Source organism: Poecile atricapillus, chromosome 12 (genome assembly GCF_030490865.1).
Source record: "Poecile atricapillus isolate bPoeAtr1 chromosome 12, bPoeAtr1.hap1, whole genome shotgun sequence".
Classification (NCBI taxonomy): domain Eukaryota; kingdom Metazoa; phylum Chordata; class Aves; order Passeriformes; family Paridae; genus Poecile; species Poecile atricapillus.
In genome coordinates this window covers 18,032,728-18,043,736 of record NC_081260.1, presented here as the reverse complement: position 1 = coordinate 18,043,736, position 11,009 = coordinate 18,032,728, and the positions used below count along the sequence as shown (strand labels likewise).

At 38.7% G+C, this 11,009-nt stretch overlaps 1 long non-coding RNA gene across 1 annotated transcript; it reads right to left on the bottom strand.

Moving 5' to 3' along the window:
* Nucleotides 1–651: 651 nt before the first annotated feature.
* On the bottom strand, nt 652–6,569 carry LOC131583386 (uncharacterized). The gene is made up of 4 exons (XR_009278512.1): nt 6,499–6,569; nt 6,310–6,419; nt 5,785–5,894; nt 652–712 (listed from the first exon to the last, which is right to left on the bottom strand). It is a non-coding gene; the product is annotated as an uncharacterized LOC131583386 (long non-coding RNA).
* Nucleotides 6,570–11,009: the final 4,440 nt, after the last annotated feature.

The following is an 11,009-nucleotide window of genomic DNA, read 5'->3' as shown; positions in this document are numbered from 1 at the left end:
AAGCGTGGAACTGGATTGTAAAGAGAATTCATGCAGAGACCAGAAAGTACTTACCAGGTATTTCTCACCTCACTAACAACTCATTTACTTCCCTGTTGTTAATATATGTATCTGTACACACAGGGAACAATCTCAGACTCCTTAGGATATAAGGCAAGAAGAAAATGCAGATTTTCATTACAACTTGCATTATTACAAAGCCTAAAAAATTATACATATGCATTAAATGGCAAGTTAAAACATACTAAAGAGTAAAAAGGAGAAAATACAGGGAGTTTAAAATAAAGGGAGTTTTCATTTTCAGACATACAGGGAGTGAGAAAAGTTTCTCTAACGTTATCCTTCAATATGCAGTGTAGTGTATTAAACTGAGATCCAAAATATCAAAATATTCCACTTCATTCTTACTGACATACAAGCTCAGAACCAGAGTTTCGTGTACGGTGTAAACTGAAAACCAGAGGTTCATTATTTTAAAAAGTTAATCTTCAGTCATTAAAAAATTATTTCATACTAGAATGATTAAATTGAATGAATATAACTAATATTATTGTACCCTACTATGTATGAATAACACTTAACACACACAGGTCTAAAAGACTATTTCAGGTTTGATTTGAAGAGCAGAACTTTACCTGCATGCTTGGTTGCTTTTGTTGCTCTGTATTATGTCATCTTACATGCTGTAAAATATGTCCTTGACATTCATTTTCTGTAGAAAACAACCAGAAGAAAATATTTGACTGTAAAAACAAAACCCATTTGAGTCATTAGTACTGAAAAATATTCATGTGTGTTTAAAGTTGGCCTGAGAAATGTACAGTTCAGTGCTTTGCAGGTCCAATTCCTGAGCTTAGCTTAATCAAATCTAATGGTGCAAAGGTGATTATCTGTCTTCTGCTGAGTTCAAGACTGCAATAAAACTGGTTACATTAGGAAGACAATTTATTATCTGTACAATGGCAGAAGAAGGTAAAGAAAAGGTAATTTATGGTGGAGCTTTCTGTGCTTAATGTATTAGTTGCAGCAGAGGTTAGAACTTTCATCTTCTTCTACCTAAACTTGGAGAAATGAGAAATACGAGACAGAACACGTGCAAAAACATAAAAAATTACACTTCTTTATTTAAAGAGAAGATGGAGATTCATTCTTTTGGTGGGTATTCCAGTATTATTCCAGTAATATTTTGTTTTACGGTAGGAAGAGTTACCCTGAGGTACAGGAGGAAAATCCTTGGGGTTGCATTTTTTTTTCAGGTTGTTGCCTTTTATGATCCCTTGGGAAAAGCTGCTCAGCTGGATTGTGGCTCCACTTATGGCAAACGACAGAACCAGGACAGGGATCTATTTCTCATTGCATTTATTGGTCTGGGGGGCACAGTCAGTGCCAGCAGGACTTTGGGGTAACGGGGGGCACACAGACCTTGGAGGAATGGCACAGGAAGCACAGCTCCCTCAAGCTTTATTGTCTCCACCTTTCCTCAGAACGGTCAGCAAGTCAAATAAAACAAACTGCAGAGATATTTTTCAGATGGGCATTCTCCTAAAATATCCCAGTGTTAACAGGAAAAACCTCACTTTTCCCTTTGCTGGTTTAGGAAGCCCAGCACTTTGCTGCACCTGTTGCAGCTGCACTGCAGCAGCCTCACACGGCAGGGGAGAGAGGAGCTGAAATGCAGCAGCCAATCTTTGGATCATATTTCTGTAAAATGGATGGGTTTGTCTCTTCCCTCGCCATGTGCCAAAGTGTATTCCTCTCTTTGACCCCCAGCCTCTCTCACCCTTCTGATTCATGAAATTTATGAGGAGTCCCAGGGAGATTGAAGATGATTCCAGACTGAGCTTGATTGATCTGTCACTCAGGTTTTAAATTTATTACATCTTCTCATTTTCTCAATTTTGTTTCCTAAGTTAGCAGAGAATATTTGGCAAATACTTAAAAATGTAAGGCGGTTGTCAACTGTGAGAATTCTCCACGTTCACTCCAAGTACCCCCATTCCAAATGTAGTCATTTTTGTTTGCTATTAAAGCAGATTGTGTGTTTGGACACCCAAATCCAACAGCTCTTTGACAATATGATTTTTCTCTTCCATTAGAATATTATCTCTTTGGTGTCAAAACATGTCAATGTCAAAATTAAGAGAAAAAACAAAAACAGCATACTGTAAATATGTGTGATTTCATACTGAAGAGCAGCAATAAAAGTCCATGGAGTGGACTGTACTTTAAATGACATTAAACTTGTGATGTCATTTCCTGAATCTTACACAACATTCAGCAACATGGACATTCTGCAGAGGAAAATGAAGTTTGCACAGCATCCAGCACCTCACTCCACTCAAGATACATCACCTTTCAAGGCAGGAACGTCACCTGATTGAATTAGGTCCATTAAGAATTGAATCTCATGCACGTTTTATTAAATCACTTTGATGAAATCAACTTGTGATTGCAGAATAATGCACTGACATCCTTGCAGGGACTGCCTGCATCTTTCAGGAAGCCTGCTTGTGGGTAGTTTCCTTCCTGGAACTTTAGAATTAAGAATTTATGGTTCTCAGTGCTACTGACATAACCCTGTGAGTTTTCAGAGCCATAAGACTGGATTTACCTACAAATATTCAGGAATAGAGGTTTGAAAAAATAAATTATTCTTCCCTGCATACCTGTTTTGCTGCCAAACATCCCTCAGTGACTCCTTTTCCAGCATAACTCGATGGTTTTTTTGCCCCCAAAGTTCTGATAACCACTTGCTGAGCTCCCCTATCTACAGTTTGGGACCATTCAATCAAACACATTCATTTTGCTCATGCAAAAACCTCGGCGAGATTGGGCTTATCAGAAAAAGCCTTTCTGAATGTGCTTGGCTTCACTTTTATGGTCCCATTTCAAGACTCGTGTCTGTGTCCAGATATCCCAGAGTTGTGATAAATAGAGCCAGGGGTTGTTTATTACAAATGTTTGTTATCTGGGATGTGCTGCCATCTCATTACAACGTGTTTCGGCTTCTGCATGGACAGGTCTCCTATTTACTCTCTGCTTTATTCATGGAGGGAACAGTGATATTTGAGGCAGTAGAAAGCAGAGTGAAAGGGCTCCATTTGTAATACTGTGGAAATAATCCCTTTTCACTGCTTTTAACATCAGAAATTGATATCGCCGTATCAAAAATTTAGCGGTTTCTGATTTGAAGATCCTCAGGTAAAGATGTTAGTGGGGAAAGCCTGGAACTAAAATCAAAATTCATGATAGTCTGGGTCATCTGAGCTTCTGGGAGCTGTCAGCCTACCAGCACACACAGACAGTGAGAAGTATGGATTGCTTTTGGCTCCGACTCCCAAAGCAAATTTGAGGGCACTACAATACCATAAGGACTGCTGGACTCAGAAAATTTGGATTAAAAGGTACATTAAAATGTATCTGTTATTCTGCCCTGGTTTCTATAATGTCATTATGTCATTTGTGATATAAATGAACATGACAAATTTTACCTATATAGTTCTCTAGAGCCTCAATGGAATATTCCCAGGTAGATAATCAGATATTTCTGTAAGCAACTCTTATTTTAGCTGTACTCTCAGTGAGCTCTGTGAAGAACTAATTTTACTATTGCATATAAATGCAATGAAATGATACTTAATTTCTGGGATTCCTTAAATAGATAAAGAAATTATTCTAAAAATAAAATAAGAGCAAAATTCAGACCTGAAGTGCACCAACTTCGTTCTCTGCTACAGTTGCAAAAGCGCAGCCAGACGTTGAGGAGAAGGGATTATTCTCTTTTACCTGACATTTATTGGACCACACTTTGCCTGGTTTTGGACACAGTACCTTACCAAACTCTTTTTTCAGGAGGGATCACCAGTGAGTTTTTCACGGGGAAGACAAAACCAGATCTTTCTCATAAATTCCCAGCAAGATTCGTGGCGATGGGCACAAGTTGGAGCAAAAGAAAGGTGATATTAAAGCTGAGCAAAAGTTTCTTCATGCTGAAGGTGCTCAGATATTGGAGCAAGGGCCCAGAGAGGCAGTGAAATCTCCATTACTGGAGATATTCATCAGTCAAAAGCAGAAAATGCTGAGCAACCTCCCCAAACTAAGCCTGATTTGTAATGGAGTAGAACAGGTGATGTTCAAAGGTCCTTCCCAAGCTGCAACAATCTTCCTGTGGTTCTAGAACAGGTCCCTAGAACATCTACAGATAATTTGGTTGCTTTTATCCCCAACCAGACTGTTCTCAGCAGTTACAGATTGATTTTCCCAGTGTCTTTGGTTCCTGTTTTTTTCCAGGGCCTGTGGTGCTGACTTTTCTGAGAAAACCACCCCTAACATCTGGTTTTCGAAATAAGAATCTAATGACAGAAACATTCTTCATAAGACACCAAGTGAGTGTTATTATTCTATATTACACATTTCCAAAGAGGGTAATTCATGGCAAATACAACGTTCTGCCCATACTTCTTATGAGCCATTTCCTCAAGATCCAAATAAACGCTGTCAGAACATGGAATAAACTGTTCTTCCAGAATGTGAGAAGTGCAATCTGTTCACATTACACCATCCTGCTCTCCAAGGAGCGAGAAAGGATTTGCTTCAGTAAAGAAGGCACTCTGTTATACGGCTTTTTTCTTTTCTAGTCTCATATCTTATGTTTCAATGGGTAAACTCTGCAAGTCAGATTTATATTCAAGTCTAAAGTTATGTTTTGTTGCAGTAAAATCAGAGGAAGCAATGACAGATTGATCTATGGAAGAACAGGTGGGAACTGAGCAGACCTTATTAATCTTTTTCTCGGTGGCACTCAAGGGCCTTTAATACACAGAGAGAACTTTATCTGTGCCATGTGAAGTTAACCTTGAACAGGACTTGGATTTCTAGGGGTAATTTTTTTTTCTGAGTTAATAACTTGCACTTTTTTGATAATTTGGAGATTTTGGGTGCGTCCTCTTGTCCTCAGTGCTCTCTGCCCAGCTGAGCATTTTTAATAATTTAATGTGGATCCCCTCCTGAGACAGCTCTTCCCATATTTTACATCTGAGGCATCTTTCACTTCCCCCTGGTAGGAGAGAGGCCTCTGGAACTAAACTTTCAGGCACCTCATTCCACTCTCTAAGGCATTTTAACAATTTTACAGTGCATGACAAAGAACTTCATCTTCCTGTTGAAGCAACTTTGTTTCCATTTAAGGCATAAAAATTAATTGAGTTAAATATAGGCTAGTTTAAGCATGTCTCTGAAATCTTATGACTGGAAAAATGGAGGGTGCTGTGTTCAAGCATTTTGAACAACTGCTCTGTGTGTTTTCTGTGGAAGGTTTTGTGTAGGGCACGAACAGAGACTGATGTTCCTCCACTGGATCTCTTCAGCTGCCCCTCCAAGAGACCTGAGCAAAAAACTAAACTGAAAATGGGCTCAGAAACTACAAAATTCCCATTACATTACATTAACCATCATTATGCAGAGCTATGTCCAGGAGAGGAAATACTCCTCCAGAGACAGCACCGGTTTGCTTTTCATACCAGATCTGCTTTTCTAATTGCATGAAAATGCTCAAGAGCAGAACAGAAATTGGAGACCTGTAAAGTCATTGATTGTTGTTGTTGTCTTTTTAACAGTTTTGAAAAAAGGATGCATCTACTGCCTTTAATGCCATTAAAAAATTTAACAAGTTAATGCAATAAAATTTAATCATCTTGATTTGAGTGTGTCTGTGGTTGTTGCATTTACATGATGAAACTGCTGTAAGGCTCATTATCTTAAATAAACCCCTCATTTTCTACTCACAGTTGCTGAAAGTGTTGTTCCAGAATCAGCAGCACCAAAAATGAGCATTTCCTTCACTTCTGCATGGTTACAGGGCTTTGGGTTCAAAAGCTGTGATCTTCGTGCCGTGGCTGAAAAGAAATCACATTTTTGTACCCACAAATTTTGGATTGACTGCAGATAATAAGAGGCCACAGGTTTCCTGTGCTTGCAGGGTGTCAGGGCTGAGACAGCTCAGGCTCTGCCCAAGCTTTTCATGAACTGCCCAGAGGTTTTGTTTTAACTTTGTTTTTCCTGCAACAGCACCCAAATTTCTTACCTGTGGTGTCTAACACACATCAGGTGTTTGTTCTCTTTGGAAACAGTTCTGCCCAGCTCCAGGTCTGCCTTTCTCTAGCTGAACATCTGAATATACATTTTATATATATTTATACATTTTATTTCCTAACTGCAGAAGTGAGGATGGGATTTTTAAACCAGCCAGCTGGAGAAGGAGTGGGTTATCCTGAACTCTCTAAGAAACATTACAATAAAAAAAATACAAACCCTATTCTCCTGTGCATGCAAGTCCATCAGAGCAAAAAGCTGATTTTAATAGATGAGAAAGCAGATTTTCTGCTCTCAGATCCCATTGGTGCAGCCCCCACAGCAGGGAGCTGCATTGTAACAATCGTAGTCAATCACTCATGAATATGAAATGAAAATGAAAATGAAAAATGAAATAATTCTGAATACCTGACCAAACAAACTCAGCATCTCCCAGGCCCCCCCAGCAGCCCAGGAGATGGCTCTGTGCTCATCATCCCACAGGTTTCTCCCAAAAATGAGACTTTGCAAGGTGAGGGTCACAGATTTGTTTTTCCAGCCACCATCACTCACCAGCAGCCCTTCCCCTGAGAGCTGAGTGCTGGGAAATATTGGTGTAAATAAAGTGTCAGTTCATTTGTTGTGTCAGGAGTTGGACACATTATCATCTTGGGTGACAGTAGTGAAGTTAAATTTAGTCCATCCTACGTTTTTCAACCTCTGTGGGAAGACTGTTAGTCTAAATAAAAATATGTTTTTTTTTAAAAAAAAGAAAATTGGCTTCTTGCAATTTTCCCTCTGTCACTTCTTATTTGTATGCTGAATTATTTTATTTCAAAATTAATGTCATTAAACAACTATTGCACACATAGGACATGCAAATACCACAGGAGATGAAGTGACTTGCTGATAAAACCGAAAAAGAAAAAAGGAAACAGATGTAATAAAACTTAAAGAGAATAATCTGTTTTTATTCTTGTTTGGACCACACTTGTTCTTCACACTTTTAACAATCTATTTTATAAATTTACTAGGACCATGGCAGGCAAAAGCAGTCTCAAGACCCTAACAATTTAATTTTAGGCAGTAGCAAAATATCCTTATGCTGTTATCAAAATCATTAATATGCTACATGAACACACGAACAACAAAAAATTCCTCATTTATTCTCCCTGCATATCAGCAGGATTAATGTCAAATACTCTCCAGCTTCCTGAATAAAAGGTTTCTTGTTTTTGATGTGACAAATGAGAAACAAATCTCAGCCTGAACTTTCTCATGAGCTGATTATTTTACATTGTGATTTGTATTTTTTTGACAGGCCCGAGTTCCAGGTGGACCAGAGGTAATACCAGTCACCCATCCGTGCTGGCAGGGAAGCAGCAGAGGAATACAAAACTGCACAAAAATGCTAATTCTCATTATTCTGCTGCTGTCCCTGCAAAATTCAGCTGTTCCATACTGTGCCCTACGAGTTCCAGTTGTGACCTGATTCCATTAAAATAAAACAGGATATCTGTTAAAAGTTTTTTTTCTGGTGCTCTTTAGGATATTTCTTTTCTGGTGCAGGGACCTGTGGAAATAACCACTGTGGTTTTCACCATCAGGTCCATTTTCAGGGACTGTGTGACACAGCACCCACAGCTCAGGGAAGCTTCTGTTTGCTCTCCCTGTAGAGGATAAAATCAGCTCTCCTTCCCCAGCCTCCAGAAACCTGCAGAGGCAGGTTATTATTATTATTATTATTATTATTATTATTATTATTATTATTATTATTATTATTATTATTATTATTATTACTACTACTACTATTACTATTACTATTATTATTATTATTATTATTATTATTATTATTATTATTATTACTATTATTATTATCATCACCGTTCTCTCACCTCATTTGGGGGTTTAGATCCATGCCCAGAATTTCCAATTTTGCAGAACAGCCTGGACCTAACCCTGGCAAGTGCAAAAAAAACCCCAAAAAAACCTAGAAGCAACAAATTGTGATACAAATTCAGATCATTAACACAGAACCAAACCCAGCATTTATTGCTGTGTAAGAGCTTCTCTTTGCCAGAACTGGGAAGCACAGCCAGGAAAACCAAAAAGAATCATTGTGTATTAAGCAAAAGACCAAATCCTTCACTCTTACTGCCTTACAAACTGTACTCCACAAGAATATTTTTATGCAGAAAGAATCTCTGTCTAGAGTAAAGGAAATCAATTATTTATGCAGAGATTTTTTTCAGGTAATTTTGCTGTTCTTCAGAGATCAGACTAGAATGGTAAAGAGGAATAATTTTGAGCTAAGGAGTCTTAAAGCTTCTCTGCTAAGAATTCCCAACTTTATTCATTTTCTCTTGCAAGCAATAGAATTTTGCTTTGAAATAAATTCCCCTGTACTGTCATCTTCCTTCTTTGGGGAGCGTTTAAGGCAGTTCTAAGTCATATTCTGCATATTCAGTGGGAGGAAAAAAGTTATCTGTGAATTTACTAATGCTGAGCCCAACACCTCGAGAATGAAAGGAAGCTTATCTACCAGCTCTTGCCAGAGACAAGGCTGCAGATTTCAATTCAGCTCCACAGATAAACTGCTGTTTATGAGCTGGGTGCAAGCATTTGGAATATTTAGAGCAGCTACAAGAGTCTGGAACAGAAGTGGAAGTTTTTTCCTTTCTGACCCAGCAGCAAACCTCATCCCACCATTCCAAGCTGACACACAGTAAATTTTTCACGGATAAATGTGTCGTGATATGGCCCCAGGGCTGACCTGCACACTGAGGAATCTAAAGAACTCCACCTGGTGATAATGGACATCTGGGCTTGGGTGTAAATGGTGAAATGCTCATGACCTTTGGTGAAAATGTCTCAGACAAACCTCTGGAGGGAATTTCACAGAACATGGCACAAGACCTGCCTTACTGCTCAGGAGTTTCTCCACCACAAATCAGTGCAAGGATGTGGTGCCCACATCTTCTGAGTAATCTCAGCTGGTTTTTAATCAGCCAACATCCAGAAGTGCAGCCTGGCTGCTCCCCAGGCAGCCCTGTGTGATTTTACATTTAGAATCTATTCATTATAGAGTGATTTTGGATTCTAATCTCTCCCCAGAGCAGCAGCACTGACAGACTCGTGCAGTCACCTACGCTCTCTTTCCCAGTGTGAAGAGCCTTGTTTTCTTCTAATTGTTTTTTTTTTGTTGTTTTTTTCTCAAAGTTATTTAGTGTTTCTGGAAATGCTTCACCCTTGGCAGAGATACAGAGATTCTGGGGGTTTTAAACCACCAGTACTGTAGTGGATGATCTGAATTCTTTTCCTCCTCACTTCTCTGAAAAAGGTTTTCTACAGACAGCCCTTCTAGTGCTGGTTTGTCCAAGTGTGAAAATCCACTGGAGAGCCAAGTCTGTATCTTAAACTTTTATTTTTATTAACTGTGTTTTGTGCACAGTTAAAGATAGTTTCCTGCAAAAAGAAGTGCCACAAGAGGAGTGGTAGGAAGAGGACTTCAAAGGCATTCATGGTCCCTTCTCCCACAGGAAGTCACTTGATTTATCAAACAAACTAACCTAAACAGATTGTACTTGGAAACATTTATTGTTTCTATTGAAGGATATACTGACTATATTGGTCTGCAATTAAATAAATTAAATATTGAAACAGATCAGCTACATTTGCTAAACACGAGAGTCTCTATGACAACTAATTGGATCGTATCTGGAATTTATTGACTTGTAATTAGGCTGTATTGGTTTGTGTGTAGCAAACAGTTCACAGCACGTGATGAGGGATCAGCACATCGAGAACAGATGGGGCTCCATGGAGAGCATTTGGGATTTGTGTACATTCTAATGCATTGTGGCACTTCACATGCTCAAATGTACACATGAAGTTACAGAACTCTATTAAATAAACCTCCTTTTTATATCCTCCTGCAACAGATCCTGTCTGCTTGGAGGAGCAGTCAAGCCATTAGAAATGTTTATTTATGACTGTGTTTAGTCTGTTCTCATGGTGTGTCCAAATGAAGGAGCTGCATCCTCCTGGCCATTAGTGAAATGAAGATTCTCATTGTGAATTTAACAAGATCACGTTTTTCCATCTGTATTTACCCCTGTTGGCACAGCCAAGACAATCTGGTGCTTGAGAGTCACCTGGAGGAGCTGGGGAGGTGCAGGAGACTCCTCAGGGTGTGACACAGTGGAGAATTCTGGTCACTGCCTTCAAAATGGAAGTTTACCTTTTTTTATCATATTTTCTCATATCATATTTTTATCAAGAACATCCATGGTAAAATGAGAGACAGATCTGAGATTCTCAAAGAACAAAATTAAGATGTTTTTAATTTTTTTTCCCTGTATGTTTAGAAACAGCACAGTGAGCTTTGAACTATTTCCACTCTCAAAACTGTTAAAAATCCCTCTGAATAAAGTGATCCTCAGTATTGATAGGTCAATTATTAAAAGTGTATTGATCAGTACACAGTATGTACAGGATTATAATTACTGAAACAATTAGGTTTTATTTTTTGCTACTCTGTATATAATTATGTAGGTAAGGTTCAGTTGATTACTTCTGAAAAAAAGATAAATTTATTTGAGTACAGGGGTTATATGAGGCTGCTTTCAATTAAGTACTCAGTGCCCTCAAATTTTATGGGAAGCACCTGATGCACTGTTAAAATAAAACAAATTGATTGAGCCTATATATATGTACTGTAACAAGTTCTTAATGAGGAACTGCCTGCTCATCAGTGGTGCTTGGGAATCTGTGTTTTATGGCTGTCTCTGCTCTTTATGGACTTCTCTGGCTCCCCTTTGGGCTTATTCTGAAGATTTGCAATTCATTACCAAAAAAACCCTGTAAACACTTTCATGCCTTGCCTTTGGATGGGCAAACCTCCTCCCTGCTTGGTGTTTGCCATCACTGCTCTCAGAAAG